The 21,468-nt window shown below is 36.5% G+C and overlaps 1 pseudogene; it reads right to left on the reverse strand.

Annotated features, from left to right (window-relative positions):
- Positions 1-1,024: 1,024 nt before the first annotated feature.
- On the reverse strand, positions 1,025-21,147 carry LOC123821179 (annotated as a pseudogene).
- Positions 21,148-21,468: the final 321 nt, after the last annotated feature.

The raw sequence follows: 21,468 nt of genomic DNA on the forward strand, positions 1-21,468 counted from the left end.
TAGAAAACTATGTCCACACAAAAACCTGCAGGTAAATGCTCATATCAGCTTTGTTCATGCTTGCCAAACCTTGGAAGCAACAATCATATCATTTTTTTACATTGCACATCACTCTTTTGTTATACTGATCTGGGAAAACGATTTATCAGTTATGCTCAAATCGAGTGCTGGGCCCACATGGCAGGGCCAAGCAGCCGGAACATGATTCAGAAATCAGACACAGTGATACACTTGGATGTGATCAAGAGACATTGCACTGCTATAAAACAATAAGGCAAGGGAGGATTCTAAAGCACATAGCAGAGTGAACTCCTACACCTTACAAGTTAATGGGTTTATTTCATCTGGGTGGGACAAATGGCTTGTTTTGTGAAGACCATGGGTGGGAATACTTCAACCACAGCTAGAAACCCAAGAAAGGTTTTTGTTTTGTTATATACATATATAAGGTAAATACAACATGTAAACATTCGAGATTTATCCCATTCTTCTGGAGTCAGCTTTTCTGGGGTCAGAGAGAAGATGCTTGTTTGAATCACCATGCATTCATCTTCACTGTACTGGCTAGAGCCCCCAGTCAGTCACCTGAGTGCAGAGTAACATAGGACTGGCTCCCGGGAACACAAATAGGTTCTCTTGCTTCTCCTCATTGGTCACACCTTTACAAGTCTCTTCCCTGTGTCCCTACTCAAGCAAGTACTTAGGAATAAAACTCTAGCAAAAACCTGAGTTACACATCTCAGCTCTCTTTGATAAAAGAGTCTTCACTTTCTTGGATAAAAGTATTTACTTGGCTTGGATTGAGAGCCCACATCCAAGAGGTGCCATTCTAAAGAGACTGCATGATGGAGTGGGTGCAAGAGACCAAATGGCTAAAAGAAAACCGAGAGCCACTGGCCTCTATCTACAGCTACAACCTAAAAGGCCTACAGATGTGGTCAGTGTGGCACATGTAGAGGAGAGATACAGAAGAATGAGATGGACAGGGGGGCTGTCCTTGGTAAACTAGGTTCCCTGCTTGCCTTCACTTCTTGACCTTGCCCTGGGCAGCCGCACCCTCCCATGGCTTTATACAGGTCTCTTCATCCACCAGAAACTGCATGTTCTTGATGGGCTTTACATTTCTGGCAATTCATAGACAATGGAAATACCACTTGGCAGGTTTAGGATCAGCTCTGAAAGAGTCTCTTCAGAGAGATCCTCCAGTGCTTGATGATGGCAACAACGCTGTGCCTTGAGCTGCAATCAGTACTTGTTTCCTCTCCTTGTTCTGGGGAACTATTTCTCCATTTCAAAAAGGCAGAGCTCTGGCGATAGTATACTTCAGATTCTCATAGGAAGATCTTCAGTGATATCTGCATACCTGTGATCCTTAGTAATGTTGTTGTAGAAGGATGGTCGGGTGCCAGTGGAGGTGGTGGGACATCATAGGAGAGCCTCGAGATCTTTACTAGGGTCTTGCCATGCTTGACAGAAGTTTCTGCTTTATTAATGCCAGTCAGAACTCCATCATGTGGCTCATTGAGGCACCAAGTCCTTACTAGTGGTAGCCACATTTGGTTGATGGCACTCAGTACAGTTCAGAGAGTCTGAATTCTGTCCTCTGCACTGAGCTAAAGCTGATGTCAAACTAATAGCCAACATCTTGCAATGCCTGCTTGCTGTATTTGCCTTCTCATACCCTGCTGGGCTCAGGTTGGCATTCTACTAGCTGTAAAAATGGTTCTTCAGGTTCCATGTGCTCTCACAGTGTCTGACCAGCACCAGCTTGTAGGCAGTCCCTGCAGCTGCTCAGAGTGCTGTGCAAACTCTGCTCCACAAGATTCCAGAGTGGCAGCCCCATAATGCCCTTTAATACTTTAATGAAAAAACAAAACAGTGGAACCTGCACAGAGTGGAATATTATGTAGTGATAAAAAGGAATGAGCTTTTAATTAACACAATATTGATGAGTCTTTAATATATATTTCAAAGTGAAAGAAGCCAAACTGAAAAGGCTATATATAGTAGGATGTCTATATATGTAGGATATAGTAGGAGAGAGAGAGAGATCTCCAGATGGTTATATATGGAAATATTACAGATATGTGTGTACATGGGTTAATATGCAGTCATATATCTTCCTAATTTTGTCTGCTCAGAATTTGGAAGCAATGACACACCTGTGGCAACAAACACACTTTTCACTCATAGCCCACTTTCTAATACCATGTTCCAATATGATGAATCAAAGCTTCATGGAGAAATGGCTGATTTAAGCGTTGGGGTGGGGAATATACAAAATGAGCCTGGGTGATCTTGCAGTGTCAAAAAGTCAGAATGTGGCCAAAACCACAAACTGATGGAGATGTGTCAAAGGGCACAGGAGCCAACTGAAATAGCCCCCAATGTCTAAAGCTGGAAGAATTTGAGCAAAAAAAATCAATAAGCTAGTGTTAGACTATACCCCAAAGTATGAAATAACATTCTATGGTCCCTTGGGCAAAGTCAAAGGCAGGTAAGATCAAGGGTGGGAGGTGGGGATGGCTGAGGTGAGGCACAGTGAGGGGTAGAAAATGGAGACAACTGTGCTTGAATAACAAACTTGAATAACAATAAAAAAGAAAAATAAATAAATAAAATTCTATGATCCCATATTGATATAAATAAATGATTGACTAAATATATATGAACAGAAAACTCTCATAAAAAATCCAAACAATTTACATAGATTCTTCCTTTTTGAGGATATGGTGTCTTACTCCCATTCATGAATTATTAATTGCTCATGGGAACTTCTTTCCAATGAATAAAGTTTGGAAAGAAGGAAAAAATTAGTAACTTTACAGTAGAGAAATCTGAAAGACACTACTTCAACCACATAAACAAAGTTAACATCATGAGTAGTGGTTCACACTGCTATTGTGTACATTTGATATAATGCAAAGCAAATTATGTTTTAGCTTTGTGCACTCTTTTCCCAAACCACATAACATGCAAGGACATTAGGTGAAAACTAAGGAAATCTCAATGAAGTGTGGATTTCAAATAATAATAATAATGTATGAACCCTGGTTTATTTGTATGACAAATGCACTGTAGCAATATAACAATAGGGATAACTAAGTTCAGGTATTTGGAATGCTCTGTAATACTCTTGCAACTTTTCTGTAAATGCAAAACTATTCTAAAATAAAAATTGATCAATGGCTTAAGAAAAAAATTGTGACAGGACAAAAATTAATAAGTCACCACGTCTTGTCAACCATTCCCATTGCCTTTACATCCATGCTAACTCTTGAGTAGGATAAGAACTGATCATCATAAACACAGACTCTAGGCAGAGCCTTGGCCTGACATCATTGGAAAATACTTAACTCTGAAGCATCTTTTTCTCCTCCTGTTTTGTCCTTGCTCTTAGCAACCTCCACATTTCACGTGACTGTAAAGCACGGCCCCCATCACCAATGTTTACAGGTCATGAAGAATAGAAGGATGTGATTTCATGCCACAGTTGCTTGGCCTCTTTTTGAACCTACTGCTGTGTTTCATGTGGCCAAAGGGAGGGTTCCCTATCCTTCAAGTGGCTATGGGCACTACTAAATGCCATATACCTTTCATCTATGTTTCCTTTTGCCATCACTCTAGCAGGCGCTCTCTAAATCGATGCCTAGAAAATTTTAAACATACTTAATGATTTTCAATTTTTTCACCTTCCCATAAGAAGAATAGTAGAAATGTTGGGGTTGAAACCACATTTTGTGAATTTACATACTCATAAAATGACACTCTTACAGAGTGTGAAATAACTGTCACATGTAAAGAGTACATTCAACTACAGAATTCTACAGAGTTTTGTTGATAGTTTCAAGGAAGAAATTCTTCCAATAGTACCTGTAATAAAAATTTACGAAGTTGCTATAAGCATGAAGTTTGCTATGAAAAATTACAGAAGGGACCTTGTATTTAATTACTCTTATGCTGGAATTTCAGCAAGTTGTGATTTTTACATAAAATCTCCCAAATAAACTTTTAAATAATTATTTATAGATAAATAGTTTGATCCCTGTTATGAAATTTGGTAACATCAAACTGCAGTGAGCCCCAGAGATGAGTAAAAAGACAGCAAACGTTCTGGGAATGGGCCCTGGCCCCAAGCCCGGGTGAGAGAAGCCTGCTCCTCTCTACTTTTCCATTTTTGGTGTGTTTCCAAGAGTATGCTTCACTTACATTACTGTTGAGTGCTCTGAGACACTTTGGAACAGTGACACATTAACTCTGCGATATAACTTTGTCTACTTTGTTTCATGTTTTTCTTTTGCAAAGATTAAGATTCAGAGCAAATAGAAAATATAAAAAAATCCATGTAATGCTTTCAAAATGTCTTGTATTTGAATAGCACATAATAGTGGTGAATTATTTTTAAATACATAGCTTGATTCATACTTATAAAATCATCTAATGATATGATTCATACTATAGTTCATATTTTACAGTAAAAGAAGTTAAATGGGATCCCTATTTCCCTTACTTCTGTTGAGAACAATGTTTCTTTAGCATTCTCTCAGGCACCATCATCCCCACCTGGCCTCCAGAGAGTGCTAGAGATTGATGCCTTTGAGAAACCTTGAAGCAACTGACACAGGTGGGTTAGTTACCAACACACCAGAGAGTAAACACTGTTTAAGATGATGTCAATGTATTTTATTTTCCCTTAAGTCTTTAAAAATTGGCACTCAATACCTGATGAAAATCCAATATTTGAAAAACCAGAAAACTCTAACTTCCCTGTCCCTACCTCTCTCCCCCTCCAATAAAACAATTAAGAGAGGGCTGATTGCATTATTAAAAATATCTTTGACAAAAAGCTTTAAGAATTACTGTTAATGGAAAACTCTTGGATGAAAATTATACTATTAAGGTTATTCTGTGTATTTCTCAGCTTGGTAAATTTGTTTGGGGAACATTTCATGACCAAAGAAATAGCTTTAATACCTTATTGGCAAAAGCCAAGTGAATAAATCACGAGTGCATATGCTCAGTTCAATTTTGTTTTTAGTGGTGAAACTTCAAGAAATATAATCATTGAATTGCTTCCCTGGACCTCAGCACTGGAGCAGGATATAAACACCAAAAGCACTACCAATGAAGCTAGGGAAACTCATGTGAATGCTCCTGTGCCATTTCACATCACATAAAATACGCACAGCAGCATCCTGTATTATTTTACAAATCATTGACTCCAGGCCCCTGAAATTCTCTAATGGCCAAAGTTTAAAAATACATCAAACACCATTCCCACATTTATTATGCAGCAGTTGAATAATAATCACACCTTACAATTTTGTGTTGTTGTAATGTTTACATCTGGAATAGGTACCTATGTAAATGATTCTCATTTTAATCCTGAAAATTTTAAGTGAAACGTAAATTTGTTTATACCCTGGTTAGTTTCTGATTCTTAATTTAATGTAAAATTAGTTGTGTGACATTGGCCAAGTTACTTAACCACTTATGAACTCACTGTATGTATGAGGATATACTATCACCTTGTTTCATAAAAAGTCATGTTGCCTTTACAGCAAGGTTCAGAACAAGACTCCTGCTGGCACCCCTTCCTTATTCTGATTTTTATGACACTCACAATGTCTACCCTTTGAGATCTTTTCCCTTAGATTTTGTGTCCATTCATGTTTCGAATCTTATTCACCACATGGTAGTTTAGAACATGATGTGTCTTTTCCCCCCTGCTTCCTACTAGGAGAAGGGATTAATGTCACCTACAAATCTCCATGCATAATCTCGTCTTTAACCATTCTCCCTAGACCATATATACATATTTTTAATCCTCAACTAAGGACACGCTTATTGATTTTAGACACAGGCAACAAGAGGGAGAGAGAGAAGGAGAAAAATATTAATATGAGGAGAAATATTGTTCATTTACCTCTCATATGCTCCCTGTCCAGGACCAAACCCACAACCTAGGCATGTACCTGGCTGACCAGGAATCGAACCCATAACCTTTTAGCTTACAAGAACACACTCCAACTAGCTGAGCCACAATGGCCAGGGCTAGACCACAGTATTTTAAAGTGAGATTCGATTTACTAAGCTCATGTTCTGTAGGGTATAATTTGGGGAAAATGCTCTATTAACAATGTGGAATGGGTGCTTAAAAAATATGGGATTTCTCAAGATCTTTGATATTCTATGCTACATTTTGAATCAGAAAGAAATATAGAGGAGAAATTTCCCCAAATCATTTGAATGTCTAATTTTTTTTCAAGTATTGTATTTCAGAACTAGTGTTCCATAGAGCATGTTTGGGAAATGTGCTTTATATCAGAGGTCCTCAGTCTTAGCTGCTTATTGGAATCACTTTGGTAATTTTAAAATCAGTGATCCTCTTCCCATTCCCCCAAGTTTTGAAGTAGTTGGCAGAAGTGTGACTTCAGTATCAGAACTGAATTCTTTGCCAATCATTCTCCATGCACCACAGATTGAAAGCTCTAGTTCTAAATCTATCTTCTCATCCTTCTTTCAGTTTCTAGGAGTTGCAGATTGCTGCATTAAGGTGACAGTGCATGCTCATCTCTCCCTCGTTCATGCTCCATCTCCTGCCAGCAATTATTTGATGAAGTAGGTCTATAATATTCAATGTCATCAACTATAATATCCCTGCAGACCCAGTTCACTGATGGTCATCAAGTTCTAAATGTCGGGAGAGAGTAAGAAACCTCCACTTTGATTATTGAGCCAAGCTCTATTCTCCAATTTAGCTTGGATGAGATGGCCTTATTCTTTCAGAATAGTAAGCTATCAGTTTCTCACCAGACCAGTTAGTAAAACTAACACACTGATCTCTAAATTTATATCATTCCAGGTATAGTTCATTAGGTCTATTCTTTATTGCTTATAATCCAAAGCTAGGAGGAATGAGTATTAGACAAACTCATACTGCAAAAAATTGAGGGATTGGCAAAAAAATTCTGTGAATGGGCATAGACACTGACTTAGGTTTAATCAAAGTACTGTGTAGGGAATCAGGCTTCAGGTGTAGCAGCTGTAGCCGGTTTTAGCAGTCCTAGGCCAAACAAGAAATAAATTGAACATTCAGCTGCTTCTCATACCATGATCATGGATGTTCCAGATGCAATATTGTCAGAAAATGTTTTGGTTAATTTCCAGGTAAGACTTACCTCAAAACAAGCAGAACATTACTATTATAGGCTTATGCTTATTATGCATAACTGGCTGGAGAGATTTGTTTGGGTGTTTTTTTGGTCTCCCTTTTTATTATGCCCTTACCAGGATGCAGATAATTGTTCTCAATCACATATACACTGTCTAAATTTTATTCTGTTTATTTCTTAAGTTTATAGTTGTTTAATTCACAGATCTAAACTGTAGGTTATTTATGCTAAAATAGTAAATCTCATGAATAAGCAGATAAAATAAATGTGAATCCTTATTGTCTGGAAAGATGTCATTTTCTTAGATTAATGTGGAGGAAAAATTCGATGTAATTCTACAGAAAAAAATCTAGAAAGAAAATTAAAAGGACTTAAACCCAGAGCTTCTAGAAGCTGAGTTTGTTCAGTAAAGAATGAATGTTATCAGTCATAGTCCAAACATGACCTTGCCATCCAAATAAGAACATGGAAAAGAAACAAACATTGAAGACACTTGGCTGGCTTGATAGAAAGAAGCAATTTTGTCTCAAGAAAGCTTGAGAGCTTAGAGACCAAGTTATCTATCTATCTGTATATCTGCCTATCTATAGAAAGGGAAAGGAGCTCTATTTTATAGATACAACGAGAAGAACAGGAGGTAATTGAGCTGTTATTGGTTAGGAGAATCAGTAGAGATAAAAACAAAGAAACAAACAAAAAAGTAACAAAACATAGTGAGAGAATCTCTGATTAATGAATGCCTTCAGAGGAGCCAAGATCCCAAATCTGTAGAGAGATGTCTTCTTTCAGCTATTAATCAGAAATCAATTATAAAAGCAATAGGCAAACAGCTCCTTAATGATTAAATTAGCTACCAGATGGGTCAACATTTTGACAAACTTGAATGGAAAATACCTAGAAAATCAATGTGTGATACTTTCATAATTATTAAACATGTCATAGGGCAATAGAGTTATGAGGAGATAGCCTGGGAACTAAAAATACATTCTAAATAAAGCCAGAGGGAGATGGAAAAAGAAGTAAAAGTTAGTGTTTGTGGGGAAGACACTGATCAGAATTTACTTGCATGGTGTACACTTTGAAATACTCAAAGTGTTCATTGTTTTCACGTCTCACTGCAGGAGACTTGCAAGACAGAATCTGGAGAACAGAGTAGATGGCAAAAGCTGGAGCTGAAAGGACCTCCGGGTGCAGTGAAAAGTGTGGGGACAGCTGGGAAAGAAAAGACCAAAATAAGTAGTTTGAAACTATAAAAATACAGCCAGACTTATTTACAATAAATAGAGAAAGAAAGTAAGTAAAACATTAGAATTATAGTTAATTGTTTGAGGAAAAGATATGGAAAGTATGCTTTATTTTTTAAAGATTTTATTTATTTATTTATTTGTTTGTTTGTTTGTTTGTTTGTTTATTATACAGGGGAAGGGAGAGAAAAAGAGAGGGAGAGAAACATCAAAGAGTGGTTGCCTCTCACCTGTCCCCTACTGGGGACCTGGCCGGCAACCCGGGAATGTGCCCTAGACTAGGAATCAAACTGGCAACATTTTGATGCACAGGCTGGCACTCAACCTTTGTACTACACCAGCCAGGGCAGAAAGTATGATTTAGATTTAAAAAAATTCAGTAGCTGAAGGAGAGTAAAATTTAAAAGATGACATGTAAGAGATGACTTGTTTTCTAGTAGCATACATTAAGGCAACATCACCAGTTGTTTCAATTCAGCAATTTGTTGTGGAGACCCTCCAATTGAGACAGAAGTAACCCAAGCATTTGTATTAGGATCCTGCTGGGCATGGAGAAGAGCAGGATACTTGATCTGTGCAAAATGCATCACAAGGGAACATCTTGTGAGAACAGAAATAAAAAATGCTCATACATTGATGGAGGCAATTTGGTGGGACTCCCAATGACCAATCTGAGACAATGTAAACAACAAAATAGTCATGATTTCATTCTCATATGAATAAAATAAAAGAACTGTCCATGAAACTGATATAAATAATTTGAGAGGAGAAACCTCTTAAGTAAAATTTTAATTTAATAAATATAGAATGTCAGAAATAGAAAAATGTCTTTTGGCAAACAGCATAGTGATCACTGTTTCAAACAAGAATTGTTACCGTATTTTAAAATTAGCAAGCAAAAATATGATGATAAGCAGGACATTTGCATAGTTTTAAAATACCTTCCCACAAAACACTTATTAATAATAAAAGGGAAGAGAATAACTTTGCAAGGGAAGAGAAATAACTTTCTAGTGGAGAGAGCTGACACACATCATCTTAACCAAATTGTTAAAATCAGCATTACTAATAATAATAATTAGTGCATAATAATATGTACTAATAATGGTGCATATTGATGCAATGCACCTCCTGCTATCATGTGGTAAGTCACAACTCAGAACACCCGTCTGTGGCATTGTTGCTAAACAACATTACCTGAATTTAGTCAGGAGGAAAAAGAAGGCGAATTGATTTGTGGGCAGTGGTCTTCTAAAGTGTCAGTGCCATGAGAGATGGAGAAAGGCTGCCAAATGGCCACATTTGGGAGGGACCCCAGGGTCATGAGGACTAAATCAAGGTGGCATACTGGATTAGATCCCAGGCCAGGGAAGAACATTCATGGAATAGTCAGTGAAATTTCAAAAAGTTCTGTAGTTTAGTTAATAAAATCATATCAATTTTATGTCCTCATTTAGCTCACTGCTCCACTGTCGTATAAGATATTAACCTTTGAGGAAGCCAAATGACAGGAATATGTAGATTCCTTGTATAATTTTTGCAAACTTTTAAAGTCTTAACTTATTAAAAATTAATGTTAATAATACAAAAATAAAAGTAATAGGTACCTCTTTGGAGTATCTATTGTATCCAAATTCATCTCAAGAAACCAAAGAAAAGGATTACAGAAGTTTGATATCAGAGAGCAAAGATATGCCAACATGGTGGCTGAAAATACTAGTACATTTATATTTATTTTCACAAGAGTATATATACTCTTTCTGTTCTCTACTCAAGGCTATTTCTTTTCAATGTAATTGAGTTTTAAAAATCATTTGCCATGAGGAGTCTTGAACTTGTGAGAGTATTATAAGCCTAGTTGTAGTATTTAAACTGTTTAATTAAAACTTGTTTTTAGAAAATAAAAGGAATAGGTTTTATGCACTGTTGAAATCTCTCTGACTAGCACTTATCAAATCTTTAGATGTTTTCCATGAGGTTGGGGCATTTATGAATTAATAGTTTTGGCAGAATTAGCCATAAAATAATTGGTTATTACAAAAATACCACCAGCTTTTCTATCCCAACATTAACATAAGATACCTATAAGAAAACATTATGAACCTAAACATAATAAGTTTTCTCACCAACAGGTTCATATTTGATGTGAGGAAGCATACTTGATGGAAGCTTTTAAGAGTTTCTTCTCTAGTTCCATTAAACTTTACCTGGGTATTTGTGGGGTTTATCTCATGCCCTTGTGATGACATGCATATTATTTTTATGACTTTCTAATGAAGCTTCTTGTGATCTGATGGCTGGTATCAACAAAATCACTTATTTTTATGGATAGTTCAGAACTCTGCATGGTTTTTTAGATTTTATTTATTTATTTTTTTAGAGAGAGGGAAAGGGAGGGAGAGAAACATCACTGTGTGGTTGCCTCTCACGCACCTCCTACCAGGGACCTGGCTTGCAACCCAGGCATGTGCCCTGACTGGGAATCGAACTGGAGACACTTTGGTTCACAGGCCAGGCTCAATCCACTGAGCCATACCAGCCAGGGCTAAGAACTTTGTGCTCTGTAACAATTGCTTACATTTATATACAACTTCTTAGGGTTGAATTTATGTCATATGCTAACTCTTCTGAAGATGTTTTACAGATTCAGTTATACCTCTTTAATTCAATTATACCTACTTAATTTATATATTGTTTATGGCATTGTAGCAACTGTATTTCTACCTCCATTAAAACAGAGGCATATTTATATTTACTCAACTCAACATGTCAGCTGTGTCAATGTATTTTTACTCATATCTTCTGGTCTTACATAGAACTCAGCCTGGTTAATATGCACACCTGCAAGTAATAGATACCCTACAAAAGTGACTTATGCAATTTCTGGGTTTATCTGAATCATGCAAAAAAGAGGTACAGAAGTAGGCAATCGGAGGTTCATATTGTGGCTAATAAAGTAAGAGAAACAGACTCTACTTTTCTGTTCCGACATCTTCTGTGTGTGAATTTTATTATCAAGTTGTAAAACAGCACCTGTACCCATAGGCATTACATACACAGTCTAGTCTGGGGAAACAAAAAAGAAGAGAAAGACAACACCAGAAGCATTCTGTTCTGCTCTCGAGGTTTTATTATTATATTCAAGAAGGAACATCTTCCCCAGTGACTTTCACCTTTCACTCCAAAGCAATCTACAATAGAAAAAGGCAGGAGTACAGGGAATGGCTTTGGGGTATCTTATGGATTTGTTCAGTGGATACCCCAAAACCATACCCCATAGATAAACCCATAAGATTTGTTAAAACCTGATTTTTTATCAGCATTGAGCCTACCTTAGAAATTTGAAAATTTTGTTAATCATTCATTGTTAGCTTGAACGTGTCTTATCTTGATATATAAAAATTGTGATTTTGCTAGGGGATAAATTTGAATCATTTGACTATTGATAAAATTGAATATTAAATTGAATATTAAAGCTGCTATGTGGGTCCTTATTTATTTCTAAATTCAAGTATTTATTGATAATCTGACTTGGATCAGGACTGTAATAGTGGGATAGATAAGAGAACATATCTTCTGAATAATTATGAAATTGATTACTTAACTGTAATTGTATAATATGCCATGAAAGTGAGTTACAGGGTTCCACAATAGCCTATAACTTTGGAAACTTCACTTTATCTGGGGAATCATCGGAGGCTTATCTGAAGAAACAATGCATTACTTAGATTATGAATGAAGATAACAATGAATGAGGCAAAGTGGGAAAGAGAGGCTTTCTAGATTAAAAAAAATAACAATTTGATAATGTTTTTAGTTGGAAAAAGAAAATGGAGTATTAGAGAAACTGAGAGAAGGCCAGTGTATGCAGAGTAGAATGTGATATGAAGAGCTTAGGGCTGGTCATTCAAGACAGTACAGGTCATATGAAGATTTAGTCCTATATTATAAAAAGACTGGAAAGCTATTGGAGGATTATCAGCAGAGGAATCATAATATTGATTTACACATACCTTTGGAAGTGCTAGGGAAAAAAGTTTTTAAAAAATGAACAGCTTCTAGAAATCATTGGCGCTCACCCACGAATCTGTAAATTTTAGGGGAAGATGCTAGAAATAGTGTTTACCTTCTGACAGGAAGGAGCTGGGTAATCTCAGCTGCACCAATCTGAAGACCATGTGAAGTTCTGGCACACAAGACAGGACAATACTGTTATAACCTGTAATTGTCTGCATCCTTGAAAGAGATTATGCTCAGAAGTTCAATTTCTGCCTGTGAGTCTGTTTGAAGGGTCACCTGAAAACAATAATTTCTCCTCTTATGATTTCCAAATCTCACTTGAATTTTTCTTAATTAATGGCTCTAAATTAGGAATAACTCATAGAAGGGAGGGTTCTATAGAATTTAGCTGATATAGATGAGAATTGAATACCATAATTAGGTAAAATTCTGTTTATGTTACTATGTAGGATCTATTTAATTACTATAATACATTTTATCAAATAGCTGTTGTTTTTGCTGGTTACATTGACTTCCTGACACAGAGTTGATGAACACTGCCTTAATGAGTAAAATTAACTGATCACACCAAAACAGAAGTTAAAATTTGGTTTTATTTAACATGCACTTTTAATATAAGTTTATAAAACTATTATATAATGAGAACAGTCTTGATTTCTTTTTCAAAATGTGTTCCCTAAGAATAATGATCCTTGTACTGATGGTGGAAATTTAAAATAAAAAGAAGAAAAAAGAAAAAGGAGGAGGAGGAGGATGAGGAGGAGGAGGAGGAAGAGGAGGAGGAGGAGGAGGAGGAAGAGGAGGAGGAGGAGGAGGAGGAGGAGGCCAAGTGAAAAGTTTTACTCCCACCTTCCCCAACATTTGTCTGTTTTAAATAAATGAAATAATGCAAAAGTCAGCCCTCAGGGCTATGTCTGTGACACCAATGAAGACACCACTCAATCTCTGGGCAACTAATAAAATGCGAGTCATAGAATGGTAGAAGTGAGAGCTCCAGAAAATCCAAGTATTTCCCCATCATATTAAAAGTACATGAAAACAAGTCCCATAACTTGTCCTACAGCACTGATAAGTTTCCCATGTGACTCACAGTAAAAAAAAAAAAAAATTAATAAAAAAAGGCTTCTACAGAAATGTTTATGGCACATTAGGTAATAAGTTCACTAGTATAATTATGGAATAATGGTGATTGTTCTACTGGTCAGTGTGAAAATCGTATAAAGCATTTTCTATTTTGTAGTTGTAGTTAATAAGTAAAATTGCTTCATTTTTTTGATGTTGCCTGTAATGTATTTTCTCACAATATGCAAAATAACCTTTGATTTCACACAGTGTGAAAATACATCTTGAACAAAACAAAAAGTGGCATGCAAGTTTAAGACAAACAAATTCAGACTGACTCTCAGATGTTTACGTAAGCTTTATTGTTATGCCAGGTTTGTCCTCTAAACCTGTGACTAAAAGTGCTTTTAATGAAAGAATAAAAACATGTTGCCATAATTTAACAGTTCAATGAAAACGTAATGCCAAGTTAATTTATAGGCAGATTTTAACAGGGAAAGAGAAGCTTATTTCTCCTGATTAATTATTATTTACCCCTTCTCTTTTTAAAAATGCTCTAGATGTTAATGAGCTTCAACTAGATTCATGTTTTCATATTCCCATAGGTTTATTTATCTCCAAGAAATATCTATACACCTTCTCCTGAGTCATCTCCCATAAGGGATGGTAGAAATAATATTCCTTAGTGTTTTATTTCTTCTTAAATCTATCACCCATTTAAGGAAATTGCACCTAGTGTCCAATAAAATATCATTTTTTGGTCTGGTATAATCATATTACAGTAAGAGGTTAAGTAGTAGCTTAACATTATTTATGTTTAACAATATTTTCATCATAAAACTATTATTGTGCCTACATGCATTTTAAGAACATTGAGACCGCTTTGTGTTTTTAATTTATTAAATAATAATAGTGTTTGCTGAGTATTTCCTATATTCTTGGAACTATCATAAGCATATTACTTAAATTATTCATGTAATGCTGCATGGCTTGTGGGTCATGTCCTCAGTGAGGAGTGCATGAGAGGCAACCACATATTGATGTTTCTCTCCCTCTCTTTCTCCTTCCCTTCCCCTCTCTCTAAAAATAAATAAATAAAATCTCCTAAAAATTATTTCATGTAATCATTAAGCAAACCATACTAAGACTCCTGTTTCTAAAAAGTATAACAGACACAGAGAAATAAATAACTTGTTAAGGTTTGATGACTGTCATATCCAAAAAGGACCACCAAAAAAAAAAACATTCATTAACCAAATTCTATTCTATTATACACTTATTATTATGAAAAAGAATACCTGGGCAGTCTTAGTAGTGTCTTAAAAGGCTCAGAAAATTACATTTAAAGGTTTTGTACCCAGACTTATGGTGTCTAAGGTGGGTTTTTTGAGGAGAGAATCTGATCACAACTGGGCAACATGATATTAGGATTGGTGGACACAGCAAAATGAGGACCTGAAAGAAATCTTTGTAAGTAAACCGTTCTATAAAAGTGCATTGTTTTTCCAGATGAGCAAACTGTTCAGATATTTTGTTTTCCAATTCAATTCCAGTTGGTGTAAGTCCCTTCTTCTTGAATAAGAAATCCCTAGAAGAAAAATGTGGGTCCCTATGCCCCATCTTGACAGTCAAGCTATAAGGACACTACTTAACACTGCTGTGTAGAAGCCTTCTTAGATATAGAAATGTTACAGAACAAGCACACAGAGGGCCAAAGGGGGTACAATATACTATTACTGAAAGGAATCCCCACTAGTTTTGATTGTCTGCCACCTTAGAAAAGACGTCTTTCAATGCTAGAGATTTGTGAAAAAAAAGGAAAGGAAATGTTTATTTAAAGCTATACAGACTTAAAGTAGTGACCTAATGTCTTTATTAAAATATCAAAGCCCTTTTGGATACCCACAGATGCCCACAGTGCTTCCTTCACCGCCCCCCCCACCCTAATTTGGGGTCCTGTATCTCAGGAAAAGAAGCAAATGTCTATGATTCAGGCTCCCAGCACCATCAGCTGTGTCGCCATCCAGGCAGGATCTCCAGTTAATCCAAAACCATGTGGTACTTTCTCATGGCCTACTGGCAAGAGTTCTTTCACCCTTCTTCCAGGCAGTCTCTGCTGCTTCCCAGGCCACGTGGCCAAAGGGAACATCCCAAAGCTGTGTGGTCCTCTCCACCAAAGCTGCAGGGGTCTCTACTATGGCCAAAGCCAAGTGGTTCTCCTTGGCAAAGCTGCAAGGGGGTCTCCACTATGCCAAAGCTGCGTGTTTTTTCCTCCAATGGCTGTCTTGTCTGGGTTTAAATCCTTGTGTCAGTCTTCCTCTGCATCCCCATTTCCAACTCCTCCCACAATTGGCTACACTTGCCAGCACTCTCATATCTTTCCAGCTGTACTGGGCTACCATAGTGAGTCTGGGCAGGTGTTGCCCCATGTCATGGAGCCAATCTTCTTCAAGCTCTCACACAGGTGGTGTAACCAAGGGAAGCTGCCCCCTAGTTACATTTTGGGTGTAAGTCACTTCCATCCCCCTGGCTCAAGGCCAGGGTACAGCTATTTAACATATCTATGCAACCAGTTAAAGGCTATAGATATGTTAAATGACCATACCAGAGGTTAGCTGCAAAGCTGTTGCTATGCAAAACAGCTCTCAATGGCCCTGCTCCATTTGTCCTTTTCCCCAACTCACACCTGTGGGATCTGGGGGAAGGGGTGAGGACATCCTATATATCTTTCTAGTGTTTCCTGGACACCCTGAGTTCTGAACCCCATCCTTCCTTGGGGCCCCCTTTTGACTGTACCCTGTATTTCAGAAACATTAATGAAAACAATAATAATATGATAGATGATCATTACATTTGCTTAAAATATTTGAAAAGTGTTGGGACTTTGAATGAATCAAACTAAAAAATAAATATAATTGCTAAATTGCATTTCTAAAAAATGAGAAAAAATACCCTCCAAAATAACAACAACAAAAACAAAACAAAACAAAAAACACAATTGGGTTGTATGGAAGATAAGTCGCAGACTAGGGCTTGAATTATATAATGCTAGGAACTTTGGTAGACCCTCAGCCTAACATGAGAATGATAATTTGACAATGAGTGTGTACATTACATATTCACAATCTAACTTTTAGAATCTATATGACATAAACACAATTTCAGCCACTGAACTGGAGGCTCTTTTTGAAGGAATTTAATTTCAGAGTCCACTGAAATTGATATTATTGAATGATTTTTCAAACCAATAAAAGAAATATATAAAAGGTAAATTGTACCTTTTAAAATATAATGGTGGCATAACCATACTTCACTTCAAGATAGGTTTTGCAGCCTGCAGTCATATAAATAGGAATTACTTACCATGGGCCAATTAGATTTCAAGTGTACTCAACCAGTCAAAACCCAGCAATTCTTGGTCTGTTGCCAAAAATAGAACTCTATATTTAAACTAACTAGTATTATAATGTACTGTTCTTTATAATGTAATCCACCCATGGTTAAGATTTACTTACTGGTCTTGATTAAAAACTATCAGTGAAATTAAGTTAACTTTAACATTTTAGCTATACCAAGACCTATGTCATACCCAGTGATAGCCTGACACTTAATCCTTAAATTGTGCACTTTCCCATCATAGCTTATTTTTCTCCCTCTGAGTAGCTCTTTCCATGTGGATTTCTGCATTTTTATACCAAATCTAAAAAGATAAAATTCTCAGCCTTTCACCTTCACTGGCTTCTGAAATAAATCAGTTACACAATGGTTGCATGGGACTTGCAACATATATTGCACAAAAAAGAAAAAAATGGAACAGTTTATTAGAAATTGCTATTCCCTGAAGCACTTTGTAGCCACATGTACCCAGTGATGGCTCTCTTCATCTTTCCACAGCAGTCTGTCTCCACATCTTTCACAGACCTTCTGTCATCTCTTTTTCTATTACTTTTTTAAAATTAATTTTTATTTTGCTGTTTCTGTCACCATTTAGTCCCCTTATGCCCTCTTACCCATCACCCACCAATCACCACACTGTTGTTCATGTCCATGAGTCCTTTCACCTTTTTGCTCAGTCCCTCTACCCCTAACCTCCTTCTCCCCCAACTAGCTGTCATCTGCTCTCTATCTATGAGTCTGTCTCTGTTTTGCTTGTTAGTTCAGTTTGTTCATTAGATTCCACATATGAGTGAAATCATATGGTATTTGTCTTTCTCTGACTGCCTTATTTCACTTAGCATAATGTTTTCCAGGTCCATCCATACTGTTGCCAAGAGTAAAATTTTCTTCCTTTTTACAGACAAGTAGAATTCTATGGTATAACTGTCCCATAGTTGTTTCATCTATTATCTTTTTAAAATCTCCTCACTACTACTCTTTCCCCCAGGAGAAAATGAAAAACATGTGCATTTCTTTATTTCCTTATCAACCCTTTTCTCTGGTGCTTTACTGGCAGCCATCTCCCAAGGATTCAAGGCATCATTCTATCTTAATCCCTCATTAAAGAATTTTTGTAAACAAGGAGAGTTCCCTCCTAGGAGGAATTCTGGAATCCATTTACTAATAGTGTTTACATTGTATGATTCAAAACACAAATTAATAGAAAAAACAAAGTATCCAATTATTTGACTGATATCATTAAAGGTTTTAAACTTATCAGAATGAAAGTTTTTAGATACAACTAGAATGTTTCCACACAGTAGGTCAAAAGTGCTTTCTTTGAAAATAGACATTTTTGTCCTGCAATCCTCACTAGCTCTATAACTTTACTATTAGGGATACATACCCAGCATATAATCCCCTTGTCAGTCGTGTCCTTAGAAGCCAAGGTCGTGATCCTGATATGGCCACTAAATTACATAAAAACAGATTCTTTAAAGTGTACATTGTGATGATTTTATATATGCATACATTGTGAAATGATTACCCCACAATCAATTAATTCATCCATTGCTTCAGATAGCTACTTTGTGGTGGGGGGGCAGGGCAGTTAGAACACTTAAGATTTAGTCTTATAGCAAAATTTTCAAGTATGCAATACAGGATTATTAACTATAGTCACCATGGTGTACATTAGAATTAGTGACATGCTTTTGGACTCAAGAACTTTCCTAGACTCCTCCTTCCCATGCCCCCGTGGAGTCACTATACTCTTCCATTGACAACCTTGTTTGCTTTGTAATTATTTCCCTCTGATTTTGCTTTTGGGTTTTAAGTTCCTACCTTGATTAAATAATCTATTTTTTAAAGATTTTATTTACTTATTTTAGAGAGAGGGGAAGGGAGGGATAAAGAGAGGAGGAGAAGTATCAATGTGTATTTGCCTTCATACACCCCCACTGGGGACCTGGCCTGCAACCCAGGCATGTGCCCTGACTGGCAATCAAACCAGCAACCCTTTGGTTTGCAGGCTGGCACTCAATGCACCGAGCCACACCAGCCGGGACTAAACAATCTAGTCTTTTGATAAGCAATTTATTTGCATCTGGATTGGCTTTTCAATTAATCCCATGGAACTCATGATCTGTTTTTGGACAATTCCCTAATAACACTCAGAGACCCTCATTAGTGCCACTCGAGATATCTATTTCTTGGTTTCACAGAGCTCTGGGTAAGAGACCACTGACTATTCCTTCTTCACAGGCCCTCCTCTGTCCACCATTTATGGTCTACACCTCTTCATCTCCACACATTCATTAGGCAATTTCAGTCCCCTTTATGATTCTGAGTTCTATTTGTGTTCTAATGACTCCCAGACCTATATCTCCAGCCCTTTTAATTTCAGATTGTGTATCCCATTGCTAGCTGAAAATATCCAACGAGATTGTTATAAAAATTTATTTTTCATCAACATTCAGGACAGTCTGGAGCTTTTAGAAAAAGTCCTTATTTGACCCAGAAATTTTATTAACTTCTGTCCACTGTACTTCTATTTTGTATGATGAACACCTCTTTCAAACATTTACTGCAATGAGTCCTGGTTATCTGTGTTACCTGTTCATCTCCTACTGCACTGCAAGTTCATTGGAGAGCAGAAACTTTGTCTAAATCAGCTCTGCATTTCCAGTATTCTGCAACATTTTAAGTCATAGATAAATGTATTTTTTTAAGGTTCAGGCCCTTCATTAATGGACAAGTTTTCCTTGGAAGATAGTGCATGTTACAGTAAGTTTTAGGCAATTACTTTCAAAGCAAAATGTAGACTTGGATGAGATTATCATTTGGACTGTATAACCTCAAAGTTCTATTCCATGCCTGAAACTTTATAAATTTATAATTCTGTAATGCTTTAAAAAGAAATTATATAAAAAAGAAAAGTTATTTTTTGGCACATTGTCTAAAGTTGCTAATTAATTATTTTTCCAGTACTAAATGCACTGCTTAATTGCTCAGAAATCAAATTACATTAACATGACCAAAAGCTATTGAAAATTGGCACAAATATCATTAACAGATGAAGTATCATTTAAATTAAATGCTTCATTTATTTCATTATTTTGAAGCCATCACATGAATTTAGAGTGAATGAGCACACAACTTATGACAACTTACTTTTGGCAAGTATTTGTGTCTTTTAGGGATAGGGTATGTGTGCACTCATTCTGGAACAATGGAGAGTAACCTCCAGTTTGGCTTTATCTTTACTGTGTTTACCATGCTGACAAACAAGAGTATTTGGGCTTTTGCAAATTAAGAAAAGTGAGGTGGGCACATCTCCATGCTGAGGCAAAATTCAAGCTCAAATTCAATGGTTAGAATTTCAAAAATTATGCTTAGATTCCCTTGTAAAGGTGTAATTTCACTCATCTTTAGGAAAAAAACCATTACAGTGGAATAAGATATAAAACTATGGAGGTATTTTTGGATCAAATTTGTATAAATCTGTAGTCTATATCTATCACAGAGAAGAAAAATAGAAATTAAATGAATTGCTTACAGTCATGGCAAGGAAATGACAGAAGTTCATGCTATTCTTTTATGTCTTCATCTATTTATGACTATTTCTATTCTGCTGACTACTTTGTTTCTAAAAGAAGTTTGTGTAGCTTATGGACCCAGAAAGGAGGCCACACCCTTGGAATTTTCAGCAAATGAATGTTTTGCATGTATGTATGTGGGGAGGGAATGAACATCATGAAGTGGATATTAAGTGGAGGTAGCATAGATAATAAACGGGTGGACATACAAAATCATCAGAGTTTGACTTTTTAAAATAAGATTAGTGATTGTTCTCGTAGTTCAGCTTTTTGCTTTCCTCCCTTTCTATCCCTTCTCAGCAACATAAACTATTGGCTCCCCATCATACTAGGAAAGTCACTGCCACACTAAGGGGTGAGAGAAAAGGACTAGGCTCTCAGAAACATTTCTAGATCTTCAAATTATCTCTGAGTTTAGTTACCTTGGACATATAACTACTTCAATTCTGGGGTCATTTTACCAGTTCTACATACTTCAAGACCAACCCGGTAATTGTGTCTTAAGGTGTAGTCTTCTGAAGCTTCAGGGTTTGAACTTTGTCCAGTGGTGGCTCTAGAAGTAATAAACAGTCCCTGAGCCCAGCTGAAGTCCACACAACAAGGGTCAGAGTTCTCAAACTCTCTTAATCCTTGTAAAGACTGCAAAGATTCCCTCCTTTTCTCAGCATTCATCTTTTTTGGTTTCCATCTTCTCCTTCTTAGTCACAGAGAATCGGACCAATATACAAGCAGAGGTATCTGAGCCACAGGAGAACATTCATCCGGAATTCTAGCTGATGATTCAAAAAGACTGTTCTTATATGGTTGTATTATAGTTCTCAAAGTGTCATTCCTTTGTGCATGTGCATAATATATTTTCAGATACTTTCACAATTAATATTTTCTCCATGTACAGTTGATGACATAACATTGTTTTGAGAAATCACTTTAACTATCACTGGAATATTCAATAGTTTATCTCTTTCTATCCACAAATATTTGCTATTTAGGCAT

This window comes from Phyllostomus hastatus, unplaced genomic scaffold, assembly GCF_019186645.2.
Source record: "Phyllostomus hastatus isolate PE091 unplaced genomic scaffold, TTU_PhHast_1.1 phas_contig_38, whole genome shotgun sequence".
In the NCBI taxonomy this organism is placed as follows: Eukaryota; Metazoa; Chordata; class Mammalia; order Chiroptera; family Phyllostomidae; genus Phyllostomus; species Phyllostomus hastatus.